Raw genomic sequence first — 18,086 nt, forward strand, 5'->3', positions numbered from 1 at the left:
TTCTTCTCAAGATAGTAAATATTCTATTAGGGTAGTTCCATAGGATTTCCTTCTAGATCATGTGATTTATTCTTAATCTAGTCTAGATCTTGCTAGGGGTTGCTAAGGACAACTCTTTGCATCATGTTTCTTCTTCTCAAGTTGGTTTAGACTATGTTGGGATAGGGGTTGTAAATTACATTGTGCACCCCATTGATGATCCTCTTGTATTTTAGATTACTACCATCAATATGGATTTTTCTTGTGGTTTTTCTTTCTGGAATATTTTCTTTGTTGGCATCATCATTTTGTAAGATGTTTCTTCTAAGGTGAAGGAGGGTTGGAGTACTATGAAAGGAAAAACTATAATACATCTACACCCTCTTTTGACATGACTCTACATTTCCACAAGGGACAAGCTAAATAAAAAGATTGATGGTTTGTGGTTGTGGATGTTGGGATTGGGGTTTTACTACTCTTTTCTTTGGTTTTTTGGCTGCATGCTAGATTTTCTTCTTCTTTTTGTTTCAAGTTGTGGGAACCTATTATTAAACCCAATTTTTTGGTCTTTGTCTTTTTCTTTCTTATTTTGATGGGATTTCATATTATATCTTTATTATTCCTTTTGTAAAGGGTTTTAGGTCCCATCAAAACCTATTTATAACATGATAGAAAACATTATGAGTTAGTCCTGATTGGAATTTTTTTGAGGTATCCATCCTCAAGGTGGTTAATTTTTCTCAATTATTTATATACTACTTCCTATTATATTCTTCTTTTGTCCAAGTTTTTTTTTCCATTGTTCACTTCTACAATTATTGAAAATAATATTTGACTAGTTTTATATGCCTAGTTAAGTACAGATTTGTTAACTTGTGTATTACGATGTTGCAAGGAATATCCCTAACTCAATGGTGCATTATCAACTTGTATTAGCATTTATAACACCTCATATTTGACCTTTTGCTTCCAAAACTTTCTAATACTATTCACTTAGTAATATATGACTTTGACCTATGATGATTTGCATTTTCACCATTCCAAAATTTTGAAAATATTGTGAAAATAAGGCAACTTTATGCAAATAGGGTTTCATATGTCTAATTGCAAGTTTTTTAGTAGAGAAACCCTAAATTGATTAAATTGTGCCCTAGATTATGTTAAGACTTTAAGTTATCTTTTATAATCTAAGATTATGTTAAATGTCTTCATCATGTTGTTCACCTAGCCAAATATAGTTGGAAGTCACAAGTCTTGATTTGAATATTCCTTATTCTTTCCCGATGTCTCGACTAAGTGTGAAGCATAGAGTCATAAAAGAAATGAGCCATGTGACCTAACCTTACGCCTAAGACTCAAGCATATTATCATAAGTTTTATTTTGTAAAGATAAAAATATGTCCTAGACATATGCTTAGGGTTTGAGCATAAAGTCGTAGGTATATTATTTAAAGGTAAAATTTTCTCCCAATCATATGTTCCAAGAATTGAGCATAATGTCATAAGTCAAAGTCCTTAGGTCTTAAAGTGAGTCCCGATAATATGAATAAAGGGAAGGTGTAAGTGTGTAAGTTATGTTGCAAGATTCATCTGATGATACAACTAGGGTTAAAGTGTAAGATTGGATGATCATTTCCAAGGGTAACATAAACAATTATGATGCTACGATAAGGAAAATTTAACCGCCAACATAACTTTGTGGCTTCAATGGGAGTTTAACAATTAGGGTCTCTGACTAAATGATAGACTATGGAATGTAAGATTAGAGGAGTTTGGCAGTAAGGTTCATAGGGTTATAATGAAATTCAAATTCAAATCGAAACCCTAATAAGAAAAAAGTGCATAAGCGACCTCAGTGAGTTGAGAAAAGATAAGGGTTCCAGCCAATCAAGATTTTTGGCATAAAATAAGAATGCTTAGTTGGCTGTAAATGTCACCAAAAATTTTGAAGTGACACTCCTATTATAAATTTTGAATCCTCATGCATGCATACATTTAATGAAATAAAGGAAGTTGATGAAGAACACTCATACATAAAGGCATTCTTTGTGATCAATAAAAGTACTAGTTGCCAAAGTTAGAGAAATCGTTGAGTTGCAGAGTGTGTGGGCCATCAAATTGCTGAGTTATTTCTTGCAAATTTAAAAGTCCAAGGTTTATTTGTAGAAAAAATGTCTGAGATGGAAGGTAACGAGGGAAAATCCAAGGATGTAGAAGTACTCCAAACATCAACTTTACAAATGGAAAAAACAAGGTAAAGAAAGGCAAACAAGTATGTTGAAGAATGGGCTCAACTATTCCCTGGATCATTGAATTCTATTTCATAAAATGACCATGATTTCAAAGATCCATATATATACTATAGAGATGCCATATGCCCAAAAAAAAAAAGATATGAGCTTTTTATGTTTTTCTACATCAATAGATTTAAGAACCCACCAGTCTCAAACCAATGGCAGGGGAATTTGGCAAAGCTCATATTCCCAAAGGCATATATGGATGTAGAATAGTTGAAAGACCTTATAGCATCCTATAACCATACAAAAAAATCATTTCATAAGAAAAATAGGAGTGTATTGTATACACTTGATCGTGCCTCTTTTATTGAATCTTTTGGGCTTGAAGGCCAAATGAGTGTAGAGATTGACATTTAGGATTTTCAGGAGAAGTTTGAAAGAAAGGTCAAGTTTTATACTATAAAATTGATGATCCAGAATATTCCATATGAGCTCAAGTTAATTGGAGACATCCCAAAGAAGGTGGATAAGATTCTCCCACTAAAAAAGTTGTGTAATTATATGTAGAATACAATCTATGGCTTGCATAAGTCACTTGGTAGTGATGGTTCAAATATGGTGTATTCTCATGGATCTAAATATTCAAGACCCTTTCACAAATATTGAATATGATTATGTAAAGTATATCATTGAGAAAATGCAAGAACAAATTAGAGTTTCCTCGAGGGGAGAATTTGGAAATTTAAAATTCCACCATTACTCATTGTTGATGCATCTCATTCTATACAAGAACATTGGCTACTTTAGCTCAAATTTAATTGATCAAACCTCAAACCTTGATGGAGATCTTCCAGTGTAACTTTGGACATGGGTATTGGATAAGCATTACCCTTACTCTAGCTCTGTATTATTTTTCAATAATTTTAGTTCTGTTATGATGAAAATATTAGGTGCCCAACAAGATAGGATTCTGAATATTTTAAAGAGTGTTGAGGCCTTCCCCATTAAATGATGATGCTAAATTAGATCATAATTGGGGAGATGCATTTTTGTTTCAAAAGATTTCAGTTTTGAGATTTTATGCTTTCCCTCAACCACCACATATATTACCAAGATATATACCTAATAGGCCGGGGATAATATAATTCTTGTGGAAACTCATCATGATGGATAGGGAATATCTAGGCCCTAAGTTTCACAAGGGAACTTTCCTATGTAGATTTTTAAAGATTGGTGTACAATTTGGAAGGAAACCATTGACCAAATTCATGAATATCTGAGACATTATAATTTATCTTTTGCTCCATAGAGAATATATGATCTTGAGACACTTTCCCTCATAAAAAGTAATTTCCTCAAGGGGACATAATTAGAAATTAATTAATTGAGAGTGATGTAGAGGAGGGATTGAAAATATGAAGATATTCAAAAGGTAAAGAAGGAGTTGAAGAAGAATGACCTTGATTTCAAGGGTTTCTACTTAGAAGTTTCTTACCCTTTTAGATTAGAAAAGCTACTACAAAATTATTATCATATTATGTCTCAAATACCACAAGACCCGTTAGGAGAAGAAGACAGAGTAAACCCAAATTCTCTTGAGCCATATGTAGTTTTGGAAGAAACAAAAGATCAATTTGAGACATATACATGGGTAGCCAAAGGAAATAAGAGGTTGAAAATTGTTCATATGCCTGAGAAGATTAAGGAAAGGACTTTGCGATTAATTCTTGGAAAAATTTAGTACTTTGTTAACATGAGACAAAGCTTCTTACAAGAAAGGGTCAAGGGAGACTAAAGTTCCTTAACAAACTTACAATTGACTATTGTAAGGTTGGATGATATGATCATTCAAGTAGAAATTTTTTAAGAAGATGATGAATTTATCAAATTAGAATAATTTAAAATTTTCATGTACAAGGTCAAACAAAGTGAACTAACACTCACATTAAAAATAGGGGAGTCATTGAGAATCTACTGGCATATGACCTTGACAGTGAAACCATGATAGTGAGCAAGGTAAGAGATATTGTACAAAGGAGTGGTATGCTAATGGTGCCTGGATTGGACTTGGGGACAACTTTTGTGCTAGATCATATAAGAAGGTAGGAAAAATCAATTTCCTTTGAAGCTTTTGGTGCACAGTATCTAGAAAGAGGCTCTGGTTTCAATTTTGATAATAAAACATTAGTTGTGTGGATCTTTGCTCCTGAAAAAAATAAGCCCTGATTGATGAATGTAAAAGATATAGCTTAGGGCAGGGCCATAATATGGCCATTGGATTATACCACTAGGATTCAGATCTCAAGTGCTTTAAAGCACTTTTCTTTTATGAATGAGGCCAAGCTTGGATAGATTGAAGATCAACTTGCCCAAACTTTCTAAGAATACATTGATTCTAGAAAATTGTATGAAGAATAGATCAAGAATAGAAATGTAGTGGAACAAAGGGTGAAGGAGTTAGAGGTTAAAATAGAAGAGTTAGAAAGTGGGATTGTCACTTTAACAAAGAAGCTCAAAGATATGGAAGAAAGAAAAAGTGAAATGAGGGTTGAGGAATCGGAAGGAGCAAATAAACAAATTGCTCCCATGATAGAAGATAACACAGTTAGAACTGAGCAAGTAGTTGTTGTGCTGGAGACTAAAGCTCCATGTTAGAATAATTAGCCGAAGGGTGAAGCCCTAAAGGGGATGTTATATTAGAGATAAAAATATTGAGGAGAATATCCCAACAAGTTCACAGTGTCTTCATCTCCTTGCAAAGTACATAATATGTGTGCAAAGAATCTTTGACATAGCTCTCCCCTATATTTAATCAATGGGCCCCATACATTCCATTCTTTGATAATTTAATTATTTTGATGGCTAAGAAGCCAGAGTTTCCTATCAAAATCTTCACAGTAAAAGAGGCCATAGAAATGGTGATAGAATTGATCGATTTGTTTACAAGTAAGTCATAGGTGATCTAAGGTAAAGTGAAGATAATGAATGAAGGAATTGATATTTTTATTTCCCCTATTGTTGATAATGGAATAAGTTAAAGGATTGGCAAGAGTGGTCAACATCCTTTGATCACATCATGACATAGGAAAATGTTGCAACTATTTTTTTTGGGATGTTGATGACAACATATTCTATGATCTGATTCATTCTTTTTTCAAAATTGAAGTGGATATACAATTATTTGTAAAAAAATCAAAGGCCATCAAAAATACTAGGTGGGATAAATTTTTTAATGATCTTGAAACTATTAGAGGGACTGAGTGGCCAAAAAAAAGATAAGTTTATGTGTGGGAAGAAGTTGGTGAAATCAAAGCCTTGCCCACCAGATGTAGTTAGAAGACATGTTGATGAAGATAGATAAAGATAAAAAGAGGAAGGACATGAATCATTTTAGGGTATGTTACCTTTGCATTTACTTGTTGTGGATACATCTACACTATAAATAAAAATTGTACCTGAGCATGAAGATGTCAGCTATCAAATTTTGAGCTACTTCCCAAATTAGTCTATTTGTAGAAAATGTTTGTAAAACTATTTTTTGTCTTCTTTATAACTTATTTTTGAGTCATCTAATGACGTATTTTTGAATATCTGAAACTTGTTGCAATCCTTATTCTATAGAAGGATTTCCAAGGTTGGTAAGAAGGGTCTAAATTCTAACTATGTGATGAATATTATCATTTTGTGTTAGTCCAATATTTTATGTTAAGTCTTGAAGTGTTTAAGCTTTTTTTCTATAGAAGTCTGGAGTTAATGAAAGGTCGGTTTTAGTCTCACATTTTGTCATAAGTCTCATATCAGAAATATGTATCATTCTCAAAGAGATTAATACAAAGAGCATTGTAGGATATCCGTGTCTCAAAATTAAGTCTCCATTTTCATGCATTGATGATTTTGAGAATGAATGAACAAGTTTCATTTTATTCAAATTCAATTTAAGTGATTTCTATGTCATTTCTATGTTTCTTTTAGTTCAAGGAATTAAGTAAATTCTTCTTTGGAATGATAGGATCATTTGAGATATGAGAGGGATATTAAAAGTATAGAATTTGGAGGTTAGCGATTGATACATTTAATTGCAAGTCAATTAAATAGATCCATTAATATTGACTGATATGACTCTATTGTGGCAATGGATTAAGGCACTGACCATTTAGTTGAAGAATCAAGCAAATCAACCTTAGCTTAGCATGAATCAAAATTTACAAATCAAAATCATTAAATGTTGTTGTTAGAATGGAATATAAAGTTGGTCATCACTTATTCCAATAATTTGACAAGTTTTTTACTGGCTAATATAAATTTGTCACTAAAATTGCAATTAGAAGAAGTTTCAAGGCCAAATCTGATGTAAAAGGTTTGTAATCAAAAGTAGTGCATAATAAGTATCAAATCCTTAAGTTGGCCCACCTTGGTTTAATGGATCCTAAAGAGTAGAAAACATAAGTGCTTTGTTAACTTGGTTCAAGCTCCAATAAGATGTACCAAGCATGGGAAGTAGCTAATCCCTAGGTGTTATCTTGTTTCTTTCTTTATGGTATTATCAAATCTATTAAATCAAAAACCAACAAACTATAGGGAGAATCGCCTTGTCTAGAAAAACCTTGGCTATTGTTTATTACTGTCATCCATTTTTAATTGTAGGTCACATTGATCAAGGTTAAAATAATTGGCAATAGAAATGGTGAAGTTGAAACTTGCAACAAAATTTTATATTTATGTATAAGGTATACTGACATGCTTACAAAGGTTAGTTTCACAACTAAGAAAAGTGAATTCAATCATCAAATAGTTTTAAAATTCATAGAAAACAAATTACTTTTTATTCAATTAGTTCAAATCTAATTACTTCTTTTGACAAAGAACCGCTTACCATAATCAAATAAGTTTCTCCTTACTCAATATACACATATCATTATTATTCTCTTTTTCAAAAAAATTAATTTAATAATTTTTATTTTATTTTTCAATTATTTTAATCTAAGAAAAAATTATTATACTATCATTTAACAAAAAATATCAAGAAACTCCTTTTCGCTATAAAAATAATTTATTAAATATTTAAAATTAAATATAAATTTTAATATACACTATAAGTCTTGCATATAAAAAAAAATTAAAAATCAACTTCTAAAAATATTGTACAAAGATTAAAATTATAAGATGAATCTCTAATAATTGTTATTATTTAATTTCCATTGTAAATTACATTACCTTTCTCACAACCCACATGTATTGTGGATTTTTCTGTTAGAAATAGAGGGGTGGAGGGGGAGGGGTGAATTAGTATCCTATAACCATTTGCCTACAATTGGATATTGTTAATTACTTTGCAACATGCATATGAAAGTAAACCAACAATGTTGAATAGTAAATAAAACCATACATACAGAGAACTCATAACACTATTAATTGTTAACTAGGGAAACCCTGGCCAAGGGAAAACCCCAGTGGGGATGGTACCCACAGAATGATCCACTAAACAAAAGAATCATGTTAAGGATATTGACCTTGTTAGGAGTCTATTAAGTACACATAGTGTCTCGAGCTCTTGTTAGAGGACTAGGTCCTGTTAAAAGCCTCAACCCTGTTGGGAGTTGCTTCAACCCTGTTAGGAGTTGGTAGTACAAATATAATTGTATGTAAGAAGATCATGTTGATGTGTGTTTTATGACCCACCAAACAGTAGAACAAAATACTAAAATATCTTATCCTCTCTTGAATAAAGTCTTGTGTATGCTAAGATTTCTAGAAGATCATACGATGACTTCAAGGTTCCATTAATGTCAGGTCTTGACTGTGGATAAGATTAGTGATTGAAGTGATTTTCTAATGATCACAAGGGGCCTTACATGTTTATTCATATTCATTTCAAGCCATACTAGATGTGGGAGCTATCTTAAGGTTTTGCAATGAAGTACTTTTTTGGAGTTTTCACAAAATATGTAGAAACTAAATAAGATAGGGTTCAAGAATTCTATTGTAATCCTAAGGGTAGTGATAACAATAAATAGTACTCAAGTGGACAAATTCTTCAATTTATCGAGCTCCTCTTTGCTAAGTTATAACAACTACGCATGTACTGGTGCAATATTCAAAGGTTATACCAAAGATTTTTATACCACCACATATGCCATTGTAAAGAACAATGTATACGAATGATAGAAGTTAAGCATATGCATGAAAGGGGTTCAAGTTAACTTTGCACAATGAGTTAGAATCACTAAAATGTCAAAAGTATAAACCAAAGGAATTCATCAATACACCATCATATTCTTCATTGTAATCACCACACATTAACTAGGCTAAACTTAATCCAATTGAAGTAATTTAAGAGAGCAAGCACACAATAAGACACATCAAGTATTAGAAATGAGGTCTTTATATAGGTCCCCAATTACAATGGACAACCCAAATGATTACAATAACTAATGGCCAAGATCGTGCCACATCAGCCCTAATTAGTGTTAGGGCAAAAAAAAGGAATCTACATTAATGCAACAAGGAATCTACTATTGTAGTGAGTAATAAATGCCCACTATGCATGCTAGTTTAGGAAGGGAGTGGGGTGTAATAAATAACCACTAAGAACACCCACTATGCACTAAATGCATCTATCCTTGATTCCCTCGCCTGAAGGTTTCAAATCGATCCAACACTATTTCCAACTCCTCTATATTGATGCTTGGTGCAGATTCTTGTTTAAATTTGAGATTTGCAATTGCTCTTTCTGCTTTTCCCAAGGTTTCATCCCAATCTAGTAGCAAGTCTTGAGTAGTGTGCATTGTATTCGAGAAGATGGAGAAGTTCTTAAAATTATCTCTTTCATAGACATTTAGTTGAAAGAAATCCTCTAACTTGACTTTCAAATTATCAGGTGTCATTTCTTCTTCCACCAATCTTTGCAACAACAAGATGCAACTACATTGGATATTACTTGCTTGATGTTGTCAACAATCTTCTTCCATTGAGTTGATTCCTTGGTGAAGCTCTCAAACATTTCCTTAGCTATGATCACTACATTTTACCATCGAATAAAATCATAGACATCCCCCTCGCTAATAAATTGACCATCGATCAATTCTTGGTTTGGGGTCTCCATCAAATTCTAAATGCTGACAATCACCTCATCTTGGTAAATATGCTCATCCACCCAAGATTTCTCCATGCACTGGATCCTGGAGAGTGCAACTAATGCCCTATTATGCACTTGCACTAATTCTTCTGCATCTTTGAAGGCTTCCACATGAATTCCTTTAACAAAAACCTTTGCACCTTGAGAAGTTTTCTTGATCTTGTCAATGTCACCTACCACTTCAATGGAAACACCTGTTGGAGGGATAAATGATGGACCTTCTTCTCCTAGTGGATAAGGAAAATTATTGATGTACTGTCATAAGGCCCTAGTTTTTGTTGCCTATTTCTCACACCCTTCTTCTATCTTCTTCAACCTATCCTTCAAAGTCTGTGTAGAGTCATCAAATTCTTCTAATATTTGCTCTTGGGAGGCCTGACCAAGATTTATTTTCATAATCTGATGAATTTAGTATATCTACTTACTTTCCCTTGCTCTTTCGGTTGGTTTTCTTGGTCCAAAATTTCCTATAATCAATTGCTAGATCAACCTCCTTTTTTTGACTCAATTAAATTTGTTGCCTCAACCATTCTAGAATGGGTATACTTTGGTCTCTTGGAATCACCAATTGCTCTTTCCTTTGGACTGCTCAAATTTTGATCTCCTCTTCACCTCCTAGACTATCCACTGTTACTTTAGGAACTATGATTTCAACATTTGGAATATGTATTGCTACTGTTGGAGCCTCTTCCTCTAGTGGACCATCTCCATCATTCATCATTTCTCACTCTAAGATTATAGCAAGACTTTCCTTTGTAGCAATATCTTGATCTATCCCTCTTTCTTGCATGGATTTTTCATAGGCATTTATACTTAATCTGTCATGAATTGGCATATCCAAATTTTCTTCTCACTCAAATCTCCTTATGCTTGTCCCTACCTCCTTCCTTTCAAATGTTTCTATCTCTTGAACACTTGGAGTGTGACTTGGAGAAGAGGGAGAATTTCTATGTTTTTGCTTCTTATTTTGAGGTTCTTGGATGACTTCCTCAATCTTGGGATGCTTCTCTCAAGATACCCCTTTTCAAATGGAGTTCTTCTTTCTTCAACAATCCCTTTAGATATTTGTCCCAAACTTTCATCCCTTGAAATGTGAATCCATTAGCTAGTACAACTAATTTTTTAAGCTTACACTCAATCCACTACTTTGTAAAATCCAAGACTAGCTTTGAAAGAGCTTCCAAATCTATAGCCTCTTTCCTCTTCCAATCATATGGCTAAGCTATCATTTCTAGATTGAATCCCTTTTGCATTACGCTTGTATCCTCCTCCATTTGATCAGGAACCCTAAATATGTTGCATGTTTTGATAATATTCAATGATAATCTTGAATGTGTCTTCTTTCTAATCTCATTCTCATCTTCCACATTTGCCCAAAAGTCTTCAAGGTGCACTTTGTGTTGGTACTTTGATCCTACTGCTAATGAGATCTTGTTGTAAGGATAAAAATCATTCCTTCTCGGATAAAGTGAAAGATGGAAAAGGTGGAGCTCATTTTTTGATCTCTTTGTAGCCTTTAGACATGGAAATACCTAATTTTTTCCCCTCTCTCATAGAAATTGGGAACTGTAATCCCAATTTCTTCTTCCCTTTCTGAATCTTGTCATAGGTTATAAGATGTCGAGTAAGCTCTAACAAGACCATCTTGTTTATTGGGTACCTAGGAAGTTTGTATGGCTCCATGGAGAATCCATGAACTTGGATGTATGAAAAGGTGGAAAACTGAATGAACTAGGTGCCATAATCTTCAACCAACTTTATCAGGCCCACTTAGAATCTCATATGTAGCCTCTTTTGTAGTGTTCTCACTATGTGCATGGAAAATGTATCATTAGCCCTCATGTAATCATCCTTTGAATATAAATGCAACTGTAGGTAGCATTCATGAACTTTGAGGTGTTAGGTTCCACTTCCAATCGATCCTTTGCATTATAGTCCATCATAGTTAATTCTCCATGCTAGCATGTAGATGACATAAGAGCTCATGTAAAGTTTCCTTGTATGCTTTAGATTCATCAACTATTCATTTAGATTGTCACTTATGAGCCCAACCCAATCTATTATGTTGCCTTCCTCCATCACCTGCTCAACAAAATATCACATCCAAGATTCAAATCTATAAGAATGAGGCATGCCAAATATGCGACTCAGCATCATGATCATGTTACTATATTCCCTTTGCAAGTCAAGCCATACTATTTCCTTAGGAATCTTGGAATGATGTGATCTATTCTTTTTAGCCCATCTTTTGTTGATTATTTCTTCACAAAAATGGACTCCAAAGGTGTAGATTCTGAGTGCTTGCTCCTGTGTTTTTGTGACCATCCTTGGGTGAGAAGGAATCCCAAACATTTCAGAAATGGATGCTGAAGAAAAATCTGCTAGAATATTTCTTTCAGAATCCCCGATGGTTTTGTCCCTAGAATTGTAGTGTTTGGTACATTCCACAATTAACTCTAAATGTTGGAAAGGAGGAGGGAAACTAGCCGCAACAATAATTCCACTTCTCACAATTCTTGTGGCTAGGTGTGTCGGATGATGGTCATTGTATCCTAGCATTCGTCTTTCTTGCAAAATAGAAAATGTCCACACGTAAGACTATGCAGAGAAATCATTAAAAGAAAATACAACTTGTCGTAAAGACAAAGATTTTGGATTTTTTCCAAAATTTCCATATTCCTCTTGGGATTCACTTTTCAATATTTCCACAAGAAACATGCAATTTTCCACAACACATTGAAAAGGTTCCTTTTTGATAAAATTAAAAATCCTCTATTGCGAACTCCTAGAAAAATCCTCAAAGATTTCAAAAATTTCTCCAAAAATCTTCTTTCTAAACTCTTTGAATTTTACTCCTATTCTTAATTTGCTCTTCAAATTTCTATGTAAGAAGGAATGAATGAAAGGGTTTCTTATATAGATCATCCCTCAAAAAAGATGTCTTTAAAGGTGTAGGCTAAAATTAGGTAGTTGCTTTACTTAGCCACCAAGGCTTTAATCTTTTTGTGTCACTGGTCACTTTTTTCTAGTTTGTTTCAAGAAGTTGCCATTGTTGATGCTTTTAGCTTCAGGATGAAGCTAAGTCTTCATTTATCCCATTTCGAATTTTTTTATTAATCAAATATCAATTAAAATAAATATTTAATTAATTTTCATGTTTTAATGAAAAAAATCAAATTTCTTTCCAACTTTTCTCCAATATTTATTTTTTAGATTATTATTTAAAACAACCAAATTAAACATCACTAAAATTAATAACTAATTTTCCATGTAAATCCAAAACATCTCCTTGAAAACAAATCATTTTTTGTTTTGTTTTTTGAATCGAACTTTTCCATTTATGAAAATTTTTCCATTCTTTTTCTTTTTTGATTTTGATCGATTTTCTTTTTAATTTTCAAATTTGGGATCTTTCTCAAATATCCCAAATATTTCAACCTTTCATGATTTTTCACACTTTTGGGATTTTTCACGAGATTTTGGATTTTCATCCTCAAGAATTTTTTGAATTTTAAAACTTTTCGCAAACCTTTATCATTTGGATTCCAAACTTCTTTTTTTCTTGCCCTTGGAATTTTTAGGACGTCTTGGATTTTTCACATTTTCCAAATTTCACAAATTTTTCACACTTTTCAATTTTTTGAACTTTTCAAAAACTTGGGTGATTTTTGGAAAAAAATATTTTTTTTTACTTGACAATTTGGAAACAATTGGATATTTCACATTAAATATCATGAAAAATCCATGAAGTGCATTGGTATGCGTGCAAGGAAAAAAAGGGTGTCTTGGAAAGAATGTTCTAGATTCCTTCGATTTGGACAAAACCCCTCATGTCAAGAAAAATGTGCTCTAAACAATGAGGAGAGCGCATCTTGAAGTGTGCTGAGGATTTTATTCACGGCATGGAAATTCCTTCACTACTCCAAAAATGTGCTCCAAGAACTTGGGAGAGCGAGATTTCAAGGCAGTCGTGAACACAAATAAGTTTGACCATCCTTATCATGCGTTGAATTGCACTTCACCTTAATTGGGAATCCATGTTGTTGAACGCACGACCACTGCATGCAGGTGGGAAAGGCTCCACGAAGGACTATTTAGAAAAGAAAAAGGGGTCCTAGGCATGGGCGATTGGTGACTTTTTGTCACAATAAAGCCCATTTCCCTAACATGCAATATACAATAAAGTTCCTTTACAAAAGATAGCCATACATACAATATTGTATCTCTTTTGTATTTCACAATTCCTCTAATCATACACCAGATCTTGCATTATATAAGGTCCACATATCACATATACATCCTTCACAATAGTTCACATGTGATCTTACTTCACACTTAGCTCCACAAGATATGATCTTTACTTATACCTTGCTTATTATCAAAACTTTGTTTAGTCAGCCTTGATGCTTCCACGCAATTTTTTAAATTACAAAATTAACTCAGGATTAATATCTAGGATGTCGTCCCACCATAGTTAAGTAATTATTTTGTTACCAAAATAATTCCTTAAGGCATACATATCATTTTACTATCATGATTAATTCTGCTCTATTAATTAGTTGTACTAGTAATTTGTATATAACTATTGTCGTACAATCTGTATTGATCTGTGGACTAACACATGTCATCATGACAATGTTAGGTATCAATCCTCAACTGTGCACATTCCAACTCTAACTCTATCATTTGTACTCACATAATCTATCTCTGTGTTGTTACAACTGTTTAAGATAATTTTCTAGTCTCTGATTTCACAATGAAATACCAAAATATATGTTGCCATAAATGATAACACTAACTCATCTTACCTATCCATATTCCCAACAATCTCCCCCTTTGGCATTGATGGTAGCATATGGGAAAATTGGCTAAGTCCCAAAATGTTATCCAAAACAACAATAAATACAAAGAGAAACTACTCAAAACTGGCCTTCAAAACATCAAAATTTTATTAATGTCTTGTTGATGGATCATTATGTATTTGGATCATATTTTCATCATTCCTTATCTCTCCTTTTCCTACACACACACACACACACACACACACACATGCATCTTTATACAATTTATGCAATTTTCCTTTAGATTCTTCTCCCCCTTTGACATGAATGACAAAGGTGTCCAAAATTATATTTATAAGACAAAATTGTGTTACCTTTCTATGTTCTAACTTGAAAATCTTCATATACAATCTGCCAAACCAAGTTTCAGCTTCTCAAGCTCCATCTTCCAATTATCGTTTACTGTATCAGATATTTTGATAAGTGTACATAATGCATATGATGCAACTTCTACTGCACTCAAGTTTGTGTAGGAAATTTTTTCATTGGATGCCTTTACTACAAGACACTCCTCCAATTGCCTATACCAAATGCTAACTTTAGGAGATAAATATTCTCTAAGGACACAGAATCTCTTTATTACCTTTGTCTTTTCAAATTTCATGCCTCTAATAGCATTATTGTCATGCCCTAAATTTAACAAGGCAAAACAAAACCTTTTTTTTTGGAAGGTAAACTAAAGATAATGTGTATAGAACTATATTTGTTATGAACGTTCTATCAAACTATGAGGTGTCTGGACAAACAATTCATGTTTCCATGAGGATGTTAGAAAGTTACTAATTTGATCATTGAGTTTAGAGGTGATAAAGTTAGTTGGTGTAAAGGAACTTGTTTCATTCAAAAATTTGGACTGCAAGTTTTCCATGAGAGTCCACCTAGTTTTTCTATCATTGGCTGAAATTACAAATCACAATGACATAATTAGACGATGTTATTATTTGAATTTTCACCTTCTATAGCCCAAAGTAAGACACTTCATAAATACAATTGAAGTACAAATTTTGTATCAATGTAGTTGCAATGATTTGATGATTTGTGAATGTGGAGATGTTTTATAGTTGTTCTAAATGTTCTAAATATCAGTCACCCTACCACATACATATGTACGCAACCTTATTATGTGCCTTGTCCATTTATCTTCCATTTCCATTTATTTGTACATATATATCCCCTTTAATGAACTTCTTACATCTTATCCCCTTTTCAACTTTGATCATATTGGTAAATTACAAATTAGGTACTACTAATTAGGTCATTAGAGTAATTATTAACTATTTATTTGATTTATTTTTTAAATTATTTATTTATTCATTATTATTATTCTTTTAATTTACTAATTACATACAATTAATTACCCGCTTAAGCCTCCAACTTACTTTATTAACACAATTTTTCTATAATAAAATAATAGTTGAAATAATAATAACATGATGATTCTATTTTACACTCAAACTCTATTTGCCTTACCCATAGTTCTATGACTATATACATAACCACAAAAAAAATATCAATTTATATTTAGTTAAAAAAAACCTAAATGCCAACTTTATTATTTACACTAGTCCCTTTCATTAAATTAGCCTTTGACTTAGATTAAATTAGTCCTAACTACCCTACCTACCTACCTACTATTCCACATTACCTACTAACTTCCACTTTATCCTAATCCTAAATAAAATAAAAGTTTACACATCTACCTACACTTGACCCCACACAACCCAATCATTAAATATCATCCTCTTAATAATATGAGTTTCCCCTTTTTATACAAGTTCCCCCCTTCCTCATGACTCATGTACCCTTTTGTTCTTCCCAAGGTGGGGCGACAAGGGTCACATCCTTCTAGGATGCCTAGGAGACAATCATGCCATGTGGGTAGCAAGGATCCCAAAGAAAACATCAAATCAAACATGGATTACTTCACAACTTTACTTACTCCTCCCTAGGCGTGACATGATTGGGTGAAGTTTAAGACTTACATCCACTCACATTTCCAAACAAGAAGATGGATGCCTAGGAGAAGGTTGCTAACATATATCAGTACAAAGGTCATATCATTGCCTTTTTCCCAAGTCCAAGGGGTGTCTAGAGCACATACGCCTAGATAAGAAAGGTTGCCCAATATTTAAGTTTAGCATATATATATATATATATATATATATATATGTCACTCTTTATTTTTCTTGGGCCCAAGTGTGTTGAAATTTATAATTTCTTTTATTTGGTTCAATTTTAAAAGTGAAACACATCTCTACTCCCTTGGTTTCACTTGAAGGTGGAGTGTTATGTAACATCCCAAGGTGAGTAGGCATAATCTAGTTATCTAAGTAGGTTCTTAGGTTAGTTTACTGTCATTATGTTTTCTTTTTTTCTAAGGTGGTTATTTTTAATGGTATCTTCATAAAAAAATTCTAGTATATGCTCTTAGAATATTTTATTACTATGTAATCTAGGGAGGGAATTATTTTCTCCCCCCATACATTTTCCAAAGAATAGAATATGCACCTACAACAACTTTTCTCTTATGGGTTTTTAACTATGCAATTTAGGATTTATTTTCTTCTACTCTTATCTTAGGGGGCTATGTTTATGAGTTGTCATTGATTTATTTTTGACTTCTCTGTTAATTCTTAACTTGCAAGTGTATACTATTATAGCATCTATCTCATCTAAGGATCTATTAGACTTGGAATCAAATGAACTACTATTCATGCATGTACAATGAACTAATAATTTTCTTCCATTATGTTAAATGCATAACCTATAATCTTACAATGCAATCATCAATATTAAATCAACTCTATTAGAATAAATCTTGTACACAACAACTATGCAATGTTCCTAACAAATAATTTATAAATCATCAAAAGGAGGAGGGTTTCATTTCATAATTTTCTCCCTATTACATCAAATCACATAATGTGGAAACTTACAATGAATATTTCCTTGCAAATAACTATATACAACTTGTCAATCTTTCCTTACACAATTTCAACAATATACAATGATAAAAAAATCTCTTTTACATCACAATGAAATAACAATGGAGACTTGATATCATAACATATTTGAGATGACATGGAACATTGGTCTCTCTCTCTCTACACACTTGTTTTCCAACATTGCCAAGAATGATCCCTAATCCCTTCATAAGAATCCCCTTTTCAAAACCTGCAACACAACACAAAACTTAGAACCATGTGTTGGATACAACTGACTAATTGTGTGTTGTCTTTGATGTCACACAAATGTCATATTAGTTGTCAGGCAGTGTCTATTGAGCTCACTCGAGCGTTGAAGGAAATTATGGCTGAAGGCAGTGTTAACCAAATTCTCATGGTTAACGAAGGAAAGTTGGTTAGAGTTAGTATTAACCAAGTTCACTTGGTTGCCAAAGGATTTGTGCAAAGTTTGAGTGTTAACCGAGCTTCTGTTGGTTAACATAGGAAATCATTTCAGGACCAGTGTATACTGAGCTGGGTTGGCTATCGAAGGATTTTGTTGATTTGGGATTTAAAGTTTAATTATTTCAAGTATTGATTCTAGCCAACTATGGTAATGATTATTGGTCATTGTAATTTGTATTAAGCTGACTTGACAATCTGAATGATATAAATATAAGGTCAAGTTGTGATTTTCAGTAGTATGCAAGTGTATTGATTGATTGAGTAGGAAAGTGTGTGAGCGAACTTGAAGGATGGTCAGATATCCTTGTGGAACATCAAAGTAATATTTGATCAGGAAGGATCTAGTATGAAGAAAATAAAAGATCTGTAATCAGCAATTCAGTTGCATCAAAATCAAGTCATTTTATTGTTACTTTCTTACCATTGTAGCAGTGATCCAAAATCTCTTAACAGAGTTGGTTTAACAGCCAATTGTAAATCCTCT

Source organism: Cupressus sempervirens, chromosome 3, assembly GCF_028749045.1.
Source record: "Cupressus sempervirens isolate cs-2001-9-10 chromosome 3, ASM2874904v1, whole genome shotgun sequence".
In the NCBI taxonomy this organism is placed as follows: Eukaryota; Viridiplantae; Streptophyta; class Pinopsida; order Cupressales; family Cupressaceae; genus Cupressus; species Cupressus sempervirens.